Source organism: Lynx rufus, unplaced genomic scaffold (genome assembly GCF_022079265.1).
Source record: "Lynx rufus isolate CCGP_SWC_20201006 ecotype Redwood Valley unplaced genomic scaffold, mLynRuf1.p SCAF_4, whole genome shotgun sequence".
NCBI lineage: Eukaryota > Metazoa > Chordata > Mammalia > Carnivora > Felidae > Lynx > Lynx rufus.
The window spans coordinates 21,002,788-21,023,431 of NW_025814856.1; the positions used below are offsets into that span (position 1 = coordinate 21,002,788).

The following is a 20,644-nucleotide window of genomic DNA, read 5'->3' on the forward strand; positions in this document are numbered from 1 at the left end:
TGTTCATGCTCTGTCTCTCTCTGTCCCAAAAATAAAATAAAACGTTGAAAAAAAAAATAAAAAAAAATAAAATTGCATCATTTTTGTCATATACTAGGAAATGCTCATAACTAAGTACAGGTATATTACTGTGTTTACTTTGGGGTTTTTTTTTGTTTTTGTTTTTGTTTTTTTGCCAAAATGTTCTCATAATGTTGTTATTATTAGAATAATCAGTTAATTAGTATCTTTATTTCACAAAGGAACGTGGCTTATTTATGAAGGATCATTTTCTGTAAAAACTGTCTTGAGGTGAAGGAGGAAGACAGTTGAGCTGACACCTTATGACACCTATCATAAGGCATTATGCTATATGATACCTCATCCATTCCACCACCTTTGCAATATTCCTATTTTATTTTCTTAAAATTTTTTAATGTTTATTTATTTTTGAGGGAGGGAAGGGAGAGGGGTAGAGAGAGAGAGAGGGAGAGAAAATGAACGAGGGGGGGAGAGGCAGAGAGAGAGGGACACACAGAATCTGAAGCAGGCTCCAGGCTCTGAGCTGTCAGCACAGAGCCCGACACGAGGCTCAAACTCATGGACAGCGAGATCATGACCTGAGCCAAAGTCGGATGCTTAACCGACTCAGCTAACCAGGCACCCCTGAAATATTCCCATTTTAAAGATAAGGAGTTGAGGCTTAAAGAAGTTTTTAACTTGCCCAAGGTTACACAACCAGTAAGTGACAGCAAAAACCAAAACCTAAGTTTGTTCTCCACATACCAGGCTACAACTCAAAAATCATAATCTTTACACTTAAACTTTTTCCAAATGGATTTCCTCACCTTCTATCATTTCCTCTTAGATATTTTACCGCACATTCTAAAGCCCCAATTCAGGAAAGAATACAGACCACTTTGCAGAAAGTTTTTAGAACCACACTACCCAATGAATCATTTAACAATAAATTAAAAAAAATCCATCTAAGAGTTGTCACGGGCAACAGGTATTCCTTGGTAAAAAGTTCTGAAGAAAAACAGCACATCTAGTCCTACCTTGTAATGTACAGCCATTTACAACATCCTTTATTTGCAAATCACAAAATCAGATGTCCTAGGCCTGACAGGGGTGTCCTAGGCTCTCTTGGGACTGGACTCTTGAGAGCAGACAGGCCTTCACTGAGTGTTGATGGAGTGAATAAATCAACAGACACAGCTGGCATCAACTTCAATACAGCAGAGAGAAATCATGAAGTGGGAGGGCCCCCAAAACGAAAACGTAACACAACCTCATCTTGGGAGGCCTGGCTGGCTCACCTCATAGAGCGTGAGGCTCCTGATTTTGGGGTGGAGAGTTCCAGCCCCACACTGGGTATGGAGTATACTTAAAAAAAAAAAATTTTTTTTTTTTTTAAATAAAGCAACCTCACCTCAATAATCATTTAAAATGCCAAAATCATCTTGGAGTCATATAAAAACCAAGAGACCTCCATCTACTCATTTTCTAGTCAATTGTTAACTACTGGCATGTCTAATGACTGTGTAATGATATCTCACTGTGTTTTTTCTTCTTTGTGCGCAATGTTTTTTTTTTCTTTGCATTTCACTGTGTTTTAATATCTATTCCCTCAATTAAAGCCACAAGTGTGGCTGTAAACAAAAAGAGAAAGACAGACAGGCAGAAACAAATATCAGCAAAGATATAGAGAAACTACAACTCTCACATATTGCTAGTGGGAATGTAAAATGACACAGCCACCTTGGAAAAAGTCTGGCAATTTCTAAAAAAGTTATGACTCGGCAATTCTACTCCTAGATACCTATCCAAGAAAATATTACACACAAAACTTGTACATAACAGCATTATTTATAACACCAGAAAGTGGAAACAACCAGAATGTCTATCAATTGATGAATGGACAAATAAAATATATCCATACAGTAGAATATTGTCTAGCAATAAAAAGAGATAAAACACTGATACATGTTACAACATGGATAGACCTCAAAAACTTCATGCTAAATTAAAGAAGCCAATCACAAAAATTCATGTCTATCATTTATACAAAATGTCAAGAATAGGCAAATCTAGGTGCACCTGGGTGGCACAGTTGGTGAAACTTCCGACTTCGGCTCAGGTCATGATGTCACAGTCTGTGAGTTCAAGCCCTGCATCAGGCTCTGTGCTGACAGCTCAGAGCCTGGAGCGTGCTTCAGATTCTGTGTTCCTTCCCTCTCTGCCCTCCCCCCACTTGTGCTCTGTCTCTCTCAGTCTCTCAAAAATAAACAAATGTAAAAAAAAAAAAAAAAAGAATAGGCAAATCTAAAGAGACAAAAAGTAGAGATCGCCTCGGGCTGAGGAAGGAGGGGGACAGGGACAGGAGGTAACCACTAATGTGTACAAAGTTTCTTTCTGGAATAATGAAAATGTTGTAAAATTAGATTACAATGACAGTGGCACACTGTAAATATACGAAAAACCAATGAATTGTGTAAGCAGGTGAACTTTATGATATGTAAATCATATCTCAATAAAACTATTTTTAAAATAAGAGAAAAAATAAAGTCTACAATTGTCTTTTAATTTTCTGCCTCAGATGGTAAGGTATGCAGTAGGGAAGATTTATTTCATCAAAACCAATATAAGTTTTTCTCTTAGACTACTGTCTTTTTTAGTATCATACTTTAGCAGCAAAAGAAAATTTAGAGCATTCTAAGATACAGAACATAGTCATTAATACATTAAAGGACAATGGAAGAGGGGCGCCTGGGTGGCTCAGTCGGTTAAGCATCTGACTTCAGCTCAGGTCATGATCTCACAGTCCGTGAGTTCAAGCCCTGTGTGGGGATCTGTGCTGACAGCTCAGAGCCCGGAGCCTGCTTCAGATTCTGTGTCTCCCTTTCTCTCTGCCCCTCCCCTGCTCATGCTCTGTCTCTCTCTGTCTCAAAAATAAATAAAAACATTTAAAAAAAATTTTTTTAAAGGACAATGGAAGAAAAAGTACTAGAACTCTTTTTTGGGGGCTTAGTAATTTAGAATTTACTTTTGTAAAAGCAAGTTGACAAATATTAAAATGTTAGCTGACTCAGTGCATTTCTGTTCATTCAAAGATCAAACTCAGTTACTGCTTTTCTACAACTAGCCACAGGAGTTACAAGGGCACTCCTAAACTTGTAATGTAAACTGAGAAAAATCTGCTTAAAACATAATGCCAAGAGGCACAGCTGGGTGCCTTAGTCAGTTAAGCATCTGACTCCTGATTTCAGCTCAGGTCATGATCTCACACTTTGTGAGATCAAGCCCTGCACTGAGCTCTGCAGTGCAGAGTCTGCTTGCTATTCTCTCTCTTCCTCTCTCTCTGAGCCACCCCCCCAGCTCCCTCCCCTACACACAGACATAGACACACACACACACACACACACACACACACACACACACACACACACACGCCTGTTCTCTCTCTCTCTCCCTCTCTCAAAATAAATAAACTTTTAAAAAAATGATTTAAAAAAACAATGCCAAGAAGAAGAAAATATAAAATCCAAGTGTTTTATGCCTAAATTCATTACAATGCCTCTAAAATAACAAAACATTAATGTGGGATTATCTGTAAATGGGGGTACATTATATTACTATCTCTTCATTTGTGTATGTTTAAAATGTCCCATAATAGGAGCACGTGGGTGGCTCAGTCAGCTAAGCAGCCGACTTTAGCTCAGGTCATCTCATGGTTCATGGGTTCAAGCCCCACATTGGGCTCCGCGCCGACAATGCAGAGCCTGCTTGGGATTCTTTCTCTCCCTCCTTCTCTACCCCTCCCCCATTCGCTCTCTTTCTCTCTCAAAATAAATGAATAAACTTAAAAAACATAAAATGAAATAAAATGTCCCATAATAAAAAAAAGTCCCAAAATAAAAAGTTAAATAAATAAAAGCAAATGCCTCTAAGAAGTCAAAAGTAAGTGTCTCTGGTCACAGATATTTTCCTGGCTCAAGTGCACTCTCTTGCCACTTGGAGATTTAATTTAGGGGCGCCTGGGTGGCGCAGTCGGTTAAGCGTCCGACTTCAGCCAGGTCACGATCTCGCGGTCCATGAGTTCGAGCCCCGCGTCGGGCTCTGGGCTGATGGCTCAGAGCCTGGAGCCTGTTTCCGATTCTGTGTCTCCCTCTCTCTCTGCCCCTCCCCCGTTCATGCTCTCTCTCTCTCTGTCCCAAAAATAAAAAAAAAATAAATAAAGTTGAAAAAAAAAAAAAGGAGATTTAATTTAAATGAATTGATGACAGGTTCTAAAGATGTTTTCATAAGACATCAACTCCTTGGGAACACATGAGGACACAGGAAAGCAGGACTGCCCTGCCACCTGCTCTGGGTCACAGCCTCCCAGCCCCTGCATTGTCAGCCCAGCACCTTCCTACAGAGTCTCCAATAACCACGGTTCCAAACCAGACCAACTTCAGGGTAGGAATAAAACCATTTGAAGGGAGAAAGTAGGGGAAGCATGCAGAAGAAGAAAATAAGTGATTTTTGCTTAAATTCAAATAGAACATTTTTCTCACAGAATTTTGATGAGGTAATAGTTCTAACATGGTGTTTCAAATTCAGAAAAGGACATTCAGAAGACTAAACAGGCAAACACACCAGAGGCCAGAGTCCCTCCCACCCCTCAGTACAGTCGTTCCTCGCAAGGATTCCATCTCTACAGCATTCAATAAAATGCTACGGCTGTCAGTAGAGATGCAAATATTAAGCCTTCATTTATTTGGTGACACAAAGGACACAAGAATCTAAGCTGCTCTGCCAGTTAATTTTTTTGCTATAGAAATTATTCTGGTGTGCAGGAAAATAAAAATAACAGAAGCATATTTTCAGTTTGTTTGGATGAAGAAAATAATTTTTAAATCCTATTACAAAGTTAGGGACTGAACTAGATACAATTTTAAGAAATCGATTACATGCTTACAAGTGAATCCATGAACATAATGAGACGGATCCAAACCAGCACATGAAAGATTCATTAATTTATGTTTACAAGTAGCACAGGATCATCCTTAAATAAAAGTAATCAGCATTACAGAAATCGAAAATAATCTGATGAATGAAATAAGCTGGTACTTGAACATAAATTATTTAACTCATCAAAAAAAACATGATAAATTACGCTCTGAAGAGACCTTTTTAACATTAATAGCCCTCAGAATTTCAGTTTTTAAGGAGAAAAAAGGATGTGAATTTCATAAAAAAACAAAATCATGGTAGAGTTCCAAATCTATAAATATAACCATTGCACAGGATTTCATTTTGTTGGGGGGCGGAGGGGGGAGGAGTTAGTTCCTTGATCTACCAATGACAAACTTCACATCTAAGAAACATACACTCAACCTAAATCCCTGGGCCAGTCTTAACTGGGGCCTAGGGTAGTGAGGAAAAGGGCAAAGGGAACAGGGGTCCCACCAATTCCTAACATTTCCACTATTTTCTCCCTCCACATCACGAGAGATTAAAAATGCTATCATCTAGGGGTGCCTAGGTAGGTCAGTTGGTTAAAAACATCTGACTCTTGATCTCGGCTCAGGTCATGATCTCAGAGTTCGTGGGTTCAAGCCCCACGTAGAGCTCTGCACTAACAGTGTGGAGCTTGCTTGGGATCCTCTCTCTCCCTCTCTCTCTACCCCTCCCCTGCTCACTCGCTCATTCTCTCTCAAAAATAAACTTTAAGAAATGCTATCATCCTAATAAAAATAAGCTTATTATTGATAGATCAATGTCATAAATATTGATGAGTAATGAACATGAATATGGTTAGCAATCAAATATATTTAGACTTTGTTGCCCTTGTTATAAAGTCAGAAGAGAAAGGAAGGGAGAAGAGCAACAAAATGCTGGCGATTGGTCTTGGGGGATGGGGAGCGAGGGACAATTTCGGCAGCAGAGAAAGGAGCACTTGGTCAGAGGTACCATAAATACAAGGCTGTCACATCCTAGGCCTGTAAATGACAGCAAGACTCTGAGTAACCAGTCTGTAATCAGATTAGGAGAGGCCAGTATGATCCTTTAGGTGACAGAGATCTAATCTGGGACACAATTGGGCCTAAATACAGATTTACTGAACTCACGGAAATGAGCACTTAATCATGCTAAGAGATCATGGCCACAGTAAAGATATGTTTCCTGTCGTGTTCCATTTCTAGAAGCTGAGTTCAGTTTTGTGGTTCAACACATGGATGTGACTAGGCTAAGCTGGGATTTGATTCTTAGCTTTCTATGTTTCACTCATGATCTCAAATCTTACCCTGTGCTATTAATTTGGCATCACAGCCCAAACTACTCAGTTTAGTTTGTCCTACAGCTAAGTTTATCTCCCCAAAAAAATTAAATAAATACCCCCTGTGCTGGACAGTTTGTGCCAGTACTTAGCCCCAAGCCTACGCTTCTAGACTGTCCCCGAATCAGCGGGCCTGAAATCTACATTTCCAGGCCCTTGTAGCTGGGTTCCCCCATGAGGCTCTGCCAGCAGCCCCAAGAGGAGGACAGGTTCCTACTTGGTGATAGTGAACTCCAGCAGCATCAAATCAAAATGGGGGTGTGTGGGCTCTAAGTAATACCACATTCCCCATTTGTTCCTCCAGCCCTTCTATCTAATTCCTAGAGATATATCCCTTTTTGACCGAAGCACCTGGAGTGGTTTCCAGCTAGACACTGACTGACAGTCCACTAAATTCAGAATTTATACAATTCACAGACCAGGGTGAACCTATGCTATTTCTGTGCTAAGAAATATTCATTCGTTCATTCACTCATTCAACAAATTTTTACTGCACACCTACCATAGGCCAGACCCTGTTATAGGTGCTAGACACACAGGAGTAAACAACACAGACAAAAATCCCTGTCCTCAAAGAGCTTACATTCTAGTGGAAGGGAGAGATAATACACAAAACACAAATACAACACACAGTGTTAGATAATCAATGCTTAGGAGAAAAAAGAAGTAAACTAAGCAGGGCAGGGATATGAAGCAGAGAAGGGCTGAAATTTTAGATACACAGGTCACGGAGGCGATTTTTGGGAAAAGAGCCCAAGGAAGTGAGGGAGCCAGTCGTGCACATATCTACAGGAAGAGCATTCCAGGCAGAGGAACAACACGTGCAAAGGCCCTAAGGAGGGAGCCTTCTTGCCTGCTAGAGAAAAGCAGGAGTCCTACGTGGCCAGAACAGATAAAGGGAGGAAGTCTGAGAGGTGGGAGGGTAGGCCACGAAGCCTTGTAGGATACAATAAAGACATTAGCTATAGTAGTAGATTCTGAGCAGAGAAGTGACATCACATGACTTAGCTATCAACAGAATCCCTCTGTGTCAAGGGCAGACTTGGAAGCAGCAAGGGCAGAAAGCAGGGGACCAGTTAGGAGACTACTGAAACAGTCCAAAGGAGACTGGATGATAGCTAGGACCAAGGTGGTGACAATGAGGACGCTGAGCAAATTCTGAATAGATTGTGAACTCCTACCTGATCCTTAAAAAGTCAGGGGCTGGTCCGTGAATCTTGCTGGAATTCACACAATAGAAATTCCTATAGGACTCCTACCCAGTGAGAATATAATAGCTTTAGCCAAAGAAAATTAAATTGTAAATTAACATTCTGCAATAGTCAATACAGGGAAAAACTATGTATAACATGATACGGTTATAATATTTTTAATATTTTTATAGAAATGTAAAGAATCAATACAGAAATACAGAATTTATAGTACCTATAAATTTAGCTGACCAGATTAAAGTATTACCTTATTAGCTAATTTCTTTTAAAATTTTTTTAATATTTATTTTTGAGAGAGAGAGAGAGAGAAAGAGAGAGAGAGAGAGAGGGAGGGAGGGAGGGAGGGAGGGATAGAAAGAAAGGGAGACACAGAATCTGAAGCTGGCTCCAGGTTCCAAGCTGTCCCACCAGAGCCCAATGCGGGGCTTGAACTCCCAAACCGCAAGATCATGACCTGAGCCAAATTTGGACGCTTAACTGACTGAGCCACCTAGGTGCCCCATTATTAACTATAGTTCTAAGAGAAAAATAATCATATGTAAATTTTCTAGAAAGCAATGAGAAATTTTTCTTTCTTTTTTTTTTTAGAGAGAGTGCCAGCACACACATGAGCCAGAGACAGGCAGAGAGAGAGAGAGAGAGAGAGAGAGAGAGAGAGAGAGAAGGCTCCACGCTCAGTGGGGAGCCCAATGTGGGGTTCAATCCCATGACCCTGGGATCATGACCTGAGCCAAAGTCAAGAGTCAGACGCTCAAGTGATTCAGCCAACCAAGCGCCTGCAATGAAGAATTTTTTTTTTTAATTTTTTAACGTTTATTTATTTTTGAGACAGAGAGAGACAGAGCATGAACGGGGGAGGGTCAGAGAGAGAGGGACACACAGAATCCGAAACAGGCCCCAGGCTCTGAGCTGTCAGCACAGAGCCCGACGCGGGGCTCGAACTCACGGACCGTGAGATCATGACCTGAGCCGAAGTCGGACGCTCAACCGACCAAGCCACCCAGGCGCCCCTGCAATGAAGAATTTTAAAACTAGAAGAAATCTGAAAGTCCCATTCCCTTCATTTTTGCATGAAGGCAATAAAGCCTAGATATAAATGAAGCTTGGTCTTTCTTCATGCACCAAAACATAGTTTAACAGTGGATGGAAATATTTCTGAAATATATCTTTACTTTCTTGTATGTTTAAGAGTGAGGGTCCTGAACACATTCTCAGTTTTCCTTGGTAACTCCAGCCTCTCAAAAGAACCCTTATGTCCAGCCCCAAAGTAATGCTGGGCTTTTGCTAACTGCTGCCACCACTATCTCCACTCATAGTCCTCCCTGCTGAAAGGGTCTGCTTTGAACATGAGACTGGAAACTAGTTCAGACCCATTCATAAACAGAAGTGAGACGAGGTAAGAACCAAAGAAGAAAAGTCAGCTTTGGTACACAAGCTTTGTAACAATTATTGCCAACACTTAGAAATGGATTTTGCTTGTTAAAGGTGTTGGGCTGTGTTGTGGGAACGAAGCTTGCCCCCAAATGGATGGCTGGAGCAGTGACGTATGTGCAGTCCTTTAGAGAAAGTTCTGCCCCAAAATGTAATTCATCACTCCTAAGAAAGCATAAAGTTTAAAATTATTTAAAGAAAAATTAATTTTTGACCATTAGTACTACAAATATCACCACATATAAAAGCAAATTGCTGGGACACCTGGGTGGCTCAGTCAGTTAAGCATCAGACTCTTGATTTCAGTTCAGGTCATGATTTCACGGTTTGTGTGTTCAAGCCCCCCATCAGGCTGAGACTGCCTGGGATTCTCTCTCTTTCTCTCTCTCTGCTCTTCCCCACTCGTTCCGTTTCTCTCTCTCTCAAAATAAACAAACTTTAAAAACTTAAAAAAAGAAAAAAAAGCAAATTGCCAAGGTAATATTTACTTCTCAAACAAGAACTTAAAAGTATAAATAGCAGGGTCACCTGGGTGGCTTGGTCCGTTAAGCATCCAACTCTAGGTTTCTGCTCAGGTCATGATTTCACTGTACGTGGGATGGAGCCCCAAGTCGGACTCTGTGCTGACAGTGCAGAGCCTGCTTGGGATTCTCTCTCTCCCTCTCTGCCCCTTCCCCATGCACATGCATGCTCTCTTACTCTCCTCTCTCATTCTCTCTCAAAAATAAACAAACAAACAAACACCCAGAAAGTATAAATAGGAAAAGTAACAAGCTTTAACAAACAGGCACTTCTTTTCATCTACAACCTACCCCACCAAAATTCTCTAGTCAGCTGACATAAACTTACATTTCTGGTCCCCTTATTACCATTCTACCGAAACTAGTTTATTTTAAAAATTAATCATAAAAAAAAGTTTAAGATTAACCTGTATTGGAAAGGGAAGATTCACAAAACTGAGAACCATAAATCGAAACAGTTAAAATGACTCACATATAAGCACTCAACATAATAAGCTCCCTCAGCAATTAAAGAGCAAATACGGGAGCTCAACAGATAACATAAAGTACAAAGTTTGGGGCCCACTAAGGACATAATATAACTCTTGCCAAGCTGCACGCTCACAGCCAGAGGATGAGTTTTCCCTCCACCCCCATGTCCTGACTACTACACACTCCTCCAATTCCAGGTGGGTCCCTGGAGGCCTAAGTTCCAGATGGGAACAGCCCAGGAAACATTAGAGCTACCTCTTTGCTTCCTCTACTGCTTTCAAAGAGAAAGAGCTAGAAGGGATCTCACCAGGGTTAAAGCTTTTAGGAGGAAACAGCGCTAAAGATAAAGGCTTGGAAAGGGATTTTTAAAGGAAAAGTTCAGGGTTATTTTCTTCTTTACACTGAGCACTTCCTCCATTAAAAAACCAAATAATTTAGTTTATCAGAAAGTCTTACACTAACAATACATGAATAAGTATTCACTGATCACTCATTCCCTGACCTTTCCTCCCAAAAAAAATGATTTCCCAAAACAATACCCTGTAAGACATCAGCCCCTCCCACACCCCTGCCAAAATACATTCCACGGCAGGCACTCTGTACCTCTTTTGACAGCACTTAAACACCAGCTATTCCGTGGCATCTTACCACAGAACCGTAAGCTTCTCCAGGGCAGAGAGCTCACTCCACTTGGCATTCCTTAAACTCCTGACACTAATGCTTCACACTTCATAGCTATTTAGCCATGGTATCATGGTTACCTCTGATTCAGTACTGAGGGGAAAACATACAACTTTCTAGGGCAGCAGTAACACTCCTGCCACCAGGGAGGAGCACTGCCACCGTCACAAGAGAAGGAAATCCGCCTATACCTTGGACTCGTCCTAGGGTGCGCACTAGCCAATTGGGAGCACCTTTTTCAACAAGAATGAATGGAAGAATCTCAGAGCTCGTTAAAGCAGAGTCCCTGTATAAATGTATCGGGCATTAGCCACAAGTAATCGGCTTGCCCTTCAAATTCTTCAAGTGAAAACATGTCTTCAAGCCAGCTGTTCTTTAAACACTCGATGGTCCAACTCACCAGGCTCTCCTGTGGTCTTACAAAGCCTTTCACAAGATAAAGAATCTGACTAACCTCCTGATTTCTATACTTCTCATATCCCTTCTTGTAGGCACCTTTAAAACTTGCTTTCCGACATAGTATCTGATACTGTGTGACACTTTCTTCGCCACAACCCAAGTCTACAAGTCACAGCCTTCTGCCTGCCTCCATAGGTCAGAACTACTCACTAGAACATAAAATAAGTGGCAGAAAGAAGGCCACAGCAGAGCAAACACACTTGGCTCAGGAACACCCAGGGGCACCCTCAGTGGCTGACCATCACTACAGCCAAGAGAGCAATGTTGCTCACAGACCACTAGCACACGCCCACCTGCCCGCCACTGGCTCAGCGTGCACGTCCTCTGAACACAGGACACAGTCATGGGTTAGGACGGTACGAACGCAAAGAGAAAGAATACACTACCAAGAACTGTCACACATGTTTTGAGGAAAGTATTTTAGAAGCAACAGCAGTACACAGAGGAGACACTGATGGGGGTATGAATATGTGCTCTGAGTAGTGTTCTGAAGTGTCATAACTAAGAACTCGGACTACTGGGATATACTGAGTTGAACAGGGTTCAACTACAGAATGCATCAACATTCCAAATTCAGTTTCTTCAGAAATTACTGTACTGGAACCAAAGCATCATGTTTAAAGTTCCTTGCCAAGTAGCTCAAATAAAAATCAACTGGTTTTTATTTTTTAATTTAGGTACATATCTGCCAAACGAGCAAAGGAACACAAATACACTTCCAGAAAGTGATATAATTTGTTAGCCAATCCATGGTGCTGCAATTGTCTCAAAACCAAAAACCAAAACAAATTATCTAAATTTGTAACAAGCAGCATGCACTCAGGGCTTGGACTCTAAAGGCCTGGTCCACACGTCAGCAGGCTATGGACATCTACGGACATCTACAGAATCTGCAGACGCTTCAGGAACTCAGTCTGCGGCACCTCTCCTGCAGCAGGGAAAGGGGGGAGAGTGGCAGAGCCGGCAGAAGGCCTCTACATGACTCTGCCTCCTACTACGCTTACTCCACTGCATCCACTTCCTCTTTTCTCTGGATTTGGGGGACAGGGACGGGTTGGAGAACATTTTTCTACAGATACACTAACTCAGAAAAAAACTTTAAATATTACAAAGCTCATCTTAATCCAAGCACATTCAGTTATCATTAATCCATGGTACTGTTTGTAGCATTAAAAAACTGGAAATAACACAAAATGTATACAAATAGGGAACTGGCTGAATAAATTAACATGCATCCTGGGAGCACCTGGCTGGCTCAGTAGGTAGAGCATGCGACTCTTCAGCTTGGGGTCATGAGTTCAAATCCCATGTTGGGCATGAAGCCTGCTTTATTTTTTCTTAAAGAAACATTTTTTTTTAACGTTTATTTATTTTTCAGAGAAAAAATGTGTGAAAGCAGAGGAGGAACAGAGAGAGAGGGAGACGGAGGATCTGAAGCGGGCTCTGTGCTGACACTGGAACAGCCTGACATGGGGCTCGAACTCATGAACTGTGAGATCATGACCTGAGCTGAAGTCAGTTGCTTAACCGACTGAACCACCCAGGCGCCCATGAAGCCTACTGTAAAAGAAAAAGAGGAAGAAAAAGAACAAGGTGCATCCAAAATAACAGACTCTTAGATAATCATTAAAAGAATGAGGCAGGGGGAGCCTGGGTGGCTCAGTCGGTTAAGTGTTGGACTTCGACTCAGGTCATGATCTCACAGTTCGTGGGTTCAAGCCACACATCAGATTCTGTGCTGACGGCTCAGAGAGCCTGGAGCCTGCTTCAGATTCTGTGTCTCCATCTCTCTCTGCCCCTCCCCCACTTGTGCTCTGTCTCTCAAAGGTGAATAAATGTTAAAAAATAATAATAATATAAAAAAAAGAATGAGGCAGGGCTTTGTGTACTTTGATATACCTCAGATATTTTAAATGAAGGGTACCGGTGCGACTGGGTGGCTCAGTCAGTAAAGCACTAACTCTTGGCTGTGGCTCAGGTCATGCCTGCCGTTAGCACAGAGCCTGCTTAGGATTCTATCTCCCTCTCTCTGTCTCCCTCCTGCTTGCTCTCCATCTCTCTCAAAACAAATAGAAATAAACTTAAAAAAAATAAAAATAAATGAAAAGAGCCCTACCAATTGTTTTTTTTTTTAAGTGGGTAGGGAAATATATGTTTTTATACAAATAGAATATTTCTGGAAAGAAAAAAGAAAGTAGGAGTAACAGTGGCCTACAGAAGGGACTGAGGGTCTCAGTAAAGGAGTACACTTTTTCACAATTTGAAAATATTTTACTAGGTACACGTATCCCTCTTAAAATTAACAAGTCCTTAAGTCTGTGATTATGATAAAATTAAAGCAATGGAAGAAAAAGTGTTGCTATTAAAAGCAATCTCAGGGCGCCCAGCTGGCTCAGTTGGTAGAGCATGTGAGTCTGGTCTCAGGGTTGTGAGTTCAAGCCCCATGTTGGATGTAGAAATTACTCAATGATAAAATCTTAAAAAATAAAAATAATAATATGCAATCTCTTCTTTCTTATCCATCTCTAATTCTTTGCGGAAAAATTTGAATTTATTTAAACAAGTGTGGAGTGGATATACAGAGGTCCACTCTACCTTCTTCCTCCAAAGCCATAGCCAATTTCTTGCCATAATGTTAAAAAAAAAAAAATTTTTTTTTCACTTGCTTCTCAAACCAAGATGCAAAAATCTCCTAAATGTCTGGCTCTAATGTAACCAAAGTTTAAAGGATTCAAATACATTAGTAAGTCCATAACTAAAGTCAGTTACATTTCATATGTTAATATTGTGTTCTAATCAGATTTTATGAGGAAACAGTTTCACCGAAGATCTTCTTATCTCTAAACTTACAAAGAACTTTGGAATTTCTGAAGAGTCCAAATTTCCTACTCACCCCAGCAAAAGTCACTTCAGTAAAAAAACCAGAGGGTTTCTCCCTATAGCTTCAAAATTTCCAAAGCTTCTCCAAAGCAGGACTGGGGAGAGGGACTGCAGATAAAGCTTCAGTAAGCATGTCCAACTCTCCTCCACTTCTGCAGATGCCTTCCCTGGCCTCAGGGACCCCGAGCACCGTTTCAGTTAAGAACAGTGAGAGGACAGCGGATCCACTCAGTCTGATCCCGAAGCTCAGCATGGGGCTCACACACCTGCCAGTAACAGGCTCTCATCAGTCAGTCACACCTGGGCAAACGAAGTGGCAGGTGGCACAACCTCACCCCCACACAGAACCAGACTGCTGACCACCTCTACAACTACTACCAGAAAAAGTAAAGCAAATGACTGTAACTAATGCCCTCCAACTGGATTTTTACTAGTGGAAATATATTTGTTGAGACCTATAGATGTGCAGTTACCTTGGAAAAAATGCTAAGTTGAAATAATGACAATGAAGTTAAGGAAAGAAATTTTGCTAACCTAAAACATTAACCAAAATACATACTCTAAGCAGCAAAATGCTGAGTTCTCATGAAAAAAATTCTGAACATCCAGAATTAAACTATATAACACTGTACAAAAATCTCTGGACTCTGGGGGAAAAAATGACTTCCTAGATCATCTACAGGTTGGTTGTTTATTCACACCTCCATTTAACATAGATGTATTTGCCATGCACTATCTCAGTAGCAGGCACGCCATGCTGGTTAAGACAGACCCAATTCCTCCTCCTGCACTGCTGGTGGGGATGCCAAATGGTGCAGCCACTGTGGAAAACAGTATGGAGGTTCCTCAAAAAGTTACAAATAGAACTACCCTATGATCCAGCAATTGTACTACTGGGTATTTACCCCCAAAATACAAAAACATTAACTGAAATGGATACATGCACCCCTGTGTTTATTGCAGCATTATTTACAAAAGCCACATTAGAGAAGCAGCTCAAGTGTTCACTGACTGATGAACGGGTAAAGAAGATGTGGTATGTACATACAATGGAATATTACTCAGCCCTAAAAAAAGAATGGAATCTTGCCATTTAGAACACGGATGGAGCTAGAGAGTTATTATGCTAAGTGAAATAAGCCAGTCAGAGAAAGACAAATACCATATGATTTCACTCATATGTGGAATTTAAGAAACAAAACAAACAAGAAAGGGGAAAGAGAGAGAGAGAAAGGGAGAGAGGCAAATCAAGAAACAGACTCTTAACTACAGAGAACTGATGGTCACCAGAGGGGATGGGGTAGGGGATGAGGGAAATAGGTGATGGAGATTAAAGAGGGCACTTGCTGTGATGAGCACCAGGTGTTGTATGGAAGTGTTGAATCACTGTGTTGTGCCCTTGAAATTAATATAGCAATCTGTTAACTATACTGGAATTGAAATTAAAAACTTAATAAAAAAAAAAAAGACCCAGTTCCTGTCTTCATGAAGTTTACAATAGTATATACAAGAACAATGCATCAGGGCATTGTCGAGTTCTCCCACAAGGAGCAATAAGGAAAAACATCACTGGAGTAGATTTTAATATTCTCTACAGTGTGCCTTCAAAGCATATACAATAAATTAAATTTTTTAATTTAAATACAAAAGTGAGCTGAAAATAAGATAATTTCATATAGTGATAAATGCCATAAAGAAAACCAAACAGCCATATGAAAGTAGTACCTGGAGTGAAGGTAAGGATATTGAAGCAAGTTTCACCCCTGAGCTGAAGCCCCTATCATCCTATGATGAAAAGGAACTAACTATAATAAACTTGGTGTGCTTGGAGGGACAGAAAAAACATGGGAAAGCAGTGGAAACATGGCAGAGACGGGTAGGGGACAAATCACAAAAGGCATTACAAGCCACAAAAGGAGTTTAGATTTTACTGTAATGACTACGGAAAGTCACTGGCAGGCTCTAAGCCTGGGAGTGACAAGATGGAATCTGACTAAACATGATAGCTTCTTGTTTTGCACACGATGCATTTTCGTGGGGAAAGAAATGTTACAGACGGTGGTACTGCAATGCTGCCTGTGTGCCTCCATCAGCCGTAGTTACCCACCACCTGCTCTCTGCTAGGCTGTGTGAGGTACTGATGGGGAGGAAAACACGGTCTCTGACCTTGAGCTCACGTTCTGGTAGAGATGAGAAACACTGAATACGTAATTACAACTGTAATATTTGTAAGAGTAGAATACTAGCACATGAGCACCCAGGGTAAAGGGTAGTTAATGTGGCCAAGAGCAGTCTAGGAAGGGAGACCTCACACACGACTGGAGTCTTACAGGGCAAGCAGGGATTTCCTAAGTGCATTCCACTCTGCACAACACCCAAGCCACTGGTGGGACAGAAGAAAATGTAGGGGCTGTAAAGGCTCTTTCTTTTAAAGTATATTACATAGAATTTTTATGGTGGGATGGTGGGGGGGAGGGGGTGTTAACACATAAAACTTGCAACTGTAAGTTCACAGCTACTGCTTAAATAAAATTTTATTAAAAACTTCAAAAGCACAAACTTCCAATTATAAAATAAATTAAGTCCTGGGATGTAACGTACAGCACAGCGATTATAGTTAATAATACTGTATTGCATATATGCTAAGAGAGTAAATCTTAAAAGTTCTCATCACACACACAAAAAAAAGCTTTGTAATTGTGTGTGGTGAAGAATGTTAACTAGACTTGCTGTGGTCATCATCCCCTGATATATACAAATATTGAATCATTGTGTTGCACACCTGAAACCAATACAATGCTGTATGTCAACCATATCTCAATTTTAAAGTTAATTATCTTTTAAAAAGAACTTCAATTATGTGGTGTTCCCACCACACAAAAATGCAAGTCTACATGTCACTTCAACAAGTGGATCTGTGCTGTGTGTGTGTGTGTGTGTGTCTGTGTGTGTTACTCGTCATGAGCTGAGATTAAAAACTTGTTTTATTTTTTTTTTTAATTTACTTATTTTGAGAGATGAGGCACAGAGAGAGGGAGAGAGAGAATCCCCAGCAGGCTTCATGCTGTCAGCGCAGAGACCAATGCAGGGCTTGATCCCACGAACTGCGAGATCATGACCTGAGCCAAAATCAAGAGTCAGACACTCAACCAACAGCACCACCCAGGTGCCCCTAAAAATTTTTATTAATACCAACTTTTCTCGCAGCCATTTTTATACTCTCCCCATCTCAAACAAAAACAGGGTTTCATCAAAATTTTCAAAGAAAAAATCCAAATACTCTCCACTTAGATTCAAAAATGATTAACTATTTCCCGATTAGCTTTATCTGTGTATACGTACGTACATATATGTATACTTCCTGAGCTATCTGGAAGTATTGGAGACATCATGACACCTCACCTCTAAACGCTTCAGCTGCTGTCCCCCAGGAATAACGGCATTCTCCTATATAATCACAATGCCATTAGCACACCTAAAAAAAAGAAAAAGGAAAAATAATCAACAATTCCTTAATATCATCTACTATCAGGTACCTAGTTTTAAAAATATTTAAGTATGGGGGTGCCTGGGTGGCTCAGTCAGTTAAACGTCTGACTTCGGCGCAGGTCATGATCTTGAGGTTTGTGAGTTAGAGCTGCGCATTGGGCTCTGTGCTGACAGCTCAGAAGCTGGAGCCTGCTTCGGATTCTGTGTCTCCCTCTCTCTCTCTGCCCCTCCCTCACTCATGCTCTGTCTCTCTCAAGAATAAACATTAAAAAAAAATTTAAAAAATTTAAAAAATAAAAATATTTAAGTATGAAGAAAGGGCTTTGTTGTTAAAAACCTTACTGAAGTATTTTAATAAACTGATTAGATTTATTACTTGTATTTCATTATTTTTCATTTTTAAATGTAATAATACTTTATAAAATTTAAGTTAAAAATCAAATATTCAAAAGTCAACTTTTTAATATTCAAAGTGATTATGGTAATTGAATACGACAAAAAGCATGGAAGTGGCACACGCAAGATTGACATTTCTGAAGTGCTGTGTTAGTGGAAGGACACTCTAGACAGAGGGACATCCATGGAAAAGGATTTGCAGAAGAGCAGGGTCTCGGTGCGGCTAGGGGCAGGGGGAAGCATGTGAGAGAGAGGGAGATGAGCGGGACAGGTCACACAAGAGGAGCTCTTCAAAGATTCTGCATGCTTTCCGGAGGAGTTTGGACTTCATCCCCACTGGCAGTGAGAGTTCTCCATGATAAAATCAAATTTGTTTAGAGAGCTCTATCTGGCCACAGTGTCAGATTAACTGGAGAGCAGGGAAGATGGGGGGACCATTTGGAGTCAATAGAACAATGTTTACATTTTTCACTACAAATACTTAACATTTTAGTAACACTGTGGGTTGAATAAACCTGCTATACTGGTCAAGGGACTAAACAAAAACAGTAAAATTAAACTAAGTTTATCTTGAATGTTCATGTCATAGAAATGCAGCTTTAAAGACAGAAAAGTACAGTCAGAAGAGACATGTAAATTTTGAAAGAAGCCGTTGGGCACTTCTGAAGGTTTCAGCATTTAATGGAGCTGGCTCTTTTAATACCCAGTTTCACTTTCCAAAGTGGCTTTCCGTTTCCTTGGCAGATTCATCACTGGCACTAATTTTATGTTTATCAGTCACAATTAAAAATTTCCAAAGGAAAACCAATGGGAAAGAGGTGGGTGCAAAACATAAAGTGATTTTCAAATACACAGAGTGCCCTCAGGGCAGTACTAGAAGTAACTGCAGAAGCTCCCTGTACAGAGTCCAGGCGCTGGATGCCAAATCTGCCCGGAGAAGGAGGAAGAGAAGGAGGAGGAGGAGGAGGAGGAGGGGGGAGGGAAAGGAGGGAGGAGGAGGGGGAATGATGGGGGAGGGGAGGGGGAGGAGGGAGTAGGAGGGGGGAGGATGGAGGAGGGGGAGGAAGGAAAGGAGTGGGGAGGAGGTGGGAGGGGGAGGAAGGAGAGGAGTGGGGAGGAGGTGGGAGGGGGAGGAGGAGGGCAGCCCTGGGAGGCTGGCTAAGCAACAGGGCAAGATGGGATGCTAGCCCTTTACTCCCTTCCCCCAGGAGACCTCTAGTTTCATTTAGGTTACATATCAGGCTTCCTAGAAAGATTTCATTTGAACAAAGGGTTCCATAGCTTTAAAAACGTTTGAAAGCTAACAAGTCTGAGTTGCATGAACGTTCTTAAGTCAGAGGCTGGTAACTGAAGAAGACTGAGTTCCACAGGAGAGCTGCCGCACGATGAAACAAACACCATTACTACCATTGCTGAGGAGGAACGTAGAGAAGGAGATCTCGGCAGACAGGCCTACTGGAGGAGTAGCAGCTTTGGGGTAGAATAAGGAATTGTTTTGGACCTGTGCATTTTGAGGGACCAGTGGGGCATTCAAATTGGAAAGGTCCAGACAGTAAAGGACATGTGGATACAAAGCTTAACAGAAAGGTTTAAGAGGGCTAGGTGGTCTAAACGTGGATGAATCTACCAAGAGAGCTGTAAACAGAGAAACAAGGGTGGGTCTGAAAAGGTCATGGAAGGCAAAAAGAAAAGGGTCTTCCTCAAGACAGAACCCTGTGGGGCCATCCACACAAAGGGCCACTTTAGGAGGAGACCCTGAATTTGCAATAGCCTGTGTCCGATAGCAGAGGGGGCACAGGCTAGACTGGTTAGAAATGGTTTTCTACAAAGCAGAGGCTACAGAAGGGCAAGGGGGTAAGAGTAAGGGTACTGGCTAGGAAGCAAGTGAAAGACTGGACAATGGGTCCAGATCTGAAGGGGCTGGAACTCAGAGAAAAAGGAGATCACAATGAGATGGGGGAGTATGGAAGCCTCCTGAGGAGGCTGTAGAAAAACACCATACCAGAATCTAAGATTTCACTAGTAGAGATATTCTGGAAAGAGCTCCTTTTAGACATGTTAATAGGAAGCCAAGATGAGGGTAAAGACTGGGTGGGGACATTGGGACAAGGTCTTCAGAACCCTGTAGTGCCTTAAGGCCCTGGGTCTGGCAGCAGGAGTCATGCAACCCTCCTCAAGCACTCATTGCAAAAAAGGGAGATCCACCCTACAAGGGAAGGCCACAAGAGCCCACCCAACTCTCCATTCCCTTGTCATGCCCACTACTGGCAACCGGATCTGACAACTGAGTCATTTAAAGCTGCTCTCAGTTCACCCTGGAGACCCTACGTGCCCCTTAAGGAAAAAGCACCCTCCCACCCCTGTAACATCTAGGAGCAGATCTGTTTCCCAATTTATGTACAATGTTATTTGTATTAATAATAAAAACTATGTACATTTTAAATGTAAATATAACTCATCATTGAAGACGGGGAAACCAGCTTTAAAAAGGAAACAAAATGGGGGGCGCCTGGGTGGCTCAGTCGGTTGGGCGTCCGACTTCGGCTCAGGTCATGATCTCGCGGTCCGTGGGTTCGAGCCCCGCGTCGGGCTCTGTGGGGACAGCTCAGAGCCTGGAGCCTGTTTTGGATTCTGTGTCTCCCTCTTTCTCTGACCCTTCCCTGTTCATGCTCTCTCTCTCTGTCTCAAAAATAAATAAATGTTAAAAAAATTTTTTTAAAAAAGGAAACAAAATGGAAATAATAAACATTAATTACATTGAGAAGTTGAGGGGTTCAAATATCATAAATGACCATAATCAC

At 41.4% G+C, this 20,644-nt stretch overlaps 1 protein-coding gene across 1 annotated transcript in view; it reads right to left on the reverse strand.

Annotated features, from left to right (window-relative positions):
- SFMBT1 (Scm like with four mbt domains 1) overlaps positions 1–20,644 on the reverse strand; it is a 126,438-nt gene that overhangs the window by 97,001 nt on the left and 8,793 nt on the right. Inside the window, exon 2 of the mRNA XM_047096769.1 lies at positions 17,361–17,433. The gene's annotated coding sequence lies outside the window, so the exon portion shown is untranslated. The remainder of the gene's footprint in view (positions 1–17,360; positions 17,434–20,644) is intronic.